At 42.7% G+C, this 1,717-nt stretch overlaps 1 protein-coding gene across 10 annotated transcripts in view; it reads right to left on the bottom strand.

Moving 5' to 3' along the window:
• Positions 1-1,717, bottom strand: part of LOC106881484 (nesprin-1) — an 811,219-nt gene that overhangs the window by 336,307 nt on the left and 473,195 nt on the right. The gene's annotated exons all lie outside the window — the stretch shown is intronic.

A 1,717-nucleotide genomic window follows, 5' to 3' on the forward strand; every position in this document is an offset into this window, starting at 1 on the left:
GTGTGTGTGTGTGTGTGTGTGTGTGTGTGTGTGTGTGTGTGTGTGTGTGTGTGCGTATGTGTGTGTAGATACACACTATTCTACAAGGTTTTTTTACCCAAATCTCACTTAACTATATACATACATACATATATATATACATGTGTGTATATGTATTTGTACATGTGTGTTTAGTGGAGGCGCAATGGCCCAGTGGTTAGGGCAGCAGACTCGCGGTCATAGGATCACGGTTTCGATTCCCAGACCGGGCATTGCGAGTGTTTATTGAGCGAAAACACTTAAAGCTCCACGAGGTTCCGGCAGGGGATGGTGGCGAACCCTGCTGTACTCTTTCACCACAACTTTCTCTCACTCTTACTTCCTGTTTCTGTTGTGCCTGTAATTCAAAGGGTCAGCCTTGTCACACTATGTCACGCTGAATATCCCCGAGAACTATGTTAAGGGTACATGTGTCTGTGGAGTACTCAGCCACTTGCACGCTAATTTCACAAGCAGGCTGTTCCGTTGATCGGATCAACTGGAACCCTCAACGTCGTAAGTGACGGAGTGCTAACAACATGTGTGTTTGAGTTTGTGTCCCCTTGCCTTGATATTGCATGATAGCTGTAAGCAATTGTCACCATCATCCAAGCAGAGCCCTTTGCTTCCAATCTCCCATGGAAACATCTGGTTATATTATCTTACTTGAAATTGGGTGAAGGTTGATAACAGGGAGAGCATCCAGCAAATAGAAACTCTTTCTCAACCAATTCCTTCCAATGCAGGTGAACATGATAATGATGATGATGATGATGATGATAAGGAGGAGGAGAGAAGGGGAGGAGGAGAGAAGGGGAGGAGGAGAGAAGGGGGGAGGAGAGAAGGGGAGGATTATGATGATGGTGGTGGTGGTGGCGGTGGTGGTGGCTGTGGTAGTGAAAGGTTTTGCTTGAATTTGTGAAACATTGCCATTTTCAATTTCAAGATAATGGAAGAGAACTAACACACGATTGGACATTAGACATGTCACTGTTGTTCAGGTATTTGAAATTTATATACCAACTAATTAATTATGTAAATATTATTAGAGTAATCAAATGAATATATTTAAAAGTAAAACCATAGCAAGAAATCAAAATATAGTCTGGGTTTTAATGATTTATTAAAACTTGTATGATCTTTTTATGTAAACCCATTTTCGTATTCTTGTATTTTGCCCTAAGCACAGGTGTGGCTGTGTGGTTGAGAAGTTTGCTACCCAACTACATGGTTATAGGTTCATTCCCCACTGTGTGGCCTCTAGGACAATTATCTTCTATTATAGCCCTGGGTTGACCAAAACTTTATGAGTTAATTTGGTAGGCATCAAACTGGAAGAAGCTCATCACACACACACACACTCATATATGTATGCGCTTTAAGGACTGTGTCAAGTCCTCATTAAAGGCCTGTGATATGCAGGACACTGACTGGGAGAACAATGCCTGTCATTGCCACGGATAGAGGAGGCAGGTTAAGGAGGGGATCGACACTTTTGAGAGAGCACGTATACAGCATGAAGAATATAAGTGAGCTGCGTGAAAGCGCACGGCTCGTATAGTGAATGGAGAAAGCTTGGTTTGCAATGTTTGAAGTCGTGTATGCTTGTCAAGAGAAGGGCTCATTAGCCACCAACGGAGCCGCAAATGCAAAATATAAATTAGTCCTAGAGCGCACAATGTTCCTGAAGGTCGACAAG

Source organism: Octopus bimaculoides, chromosome 4 (assembly GCF_001194135.2).
Source record: "Octopus bimaculoides isolate UCB-OBI-ISO-001 chromosome 4, ASM119413v2, whole genome shotgun sequence".
In the NCBI taxonomy this organism is placed as follows: Eukaryota; Metazoa; Mollusca; class Cephalopoda; order Octopoda; family Octopodidae; genus Octopus; species Octopus bimaculoides.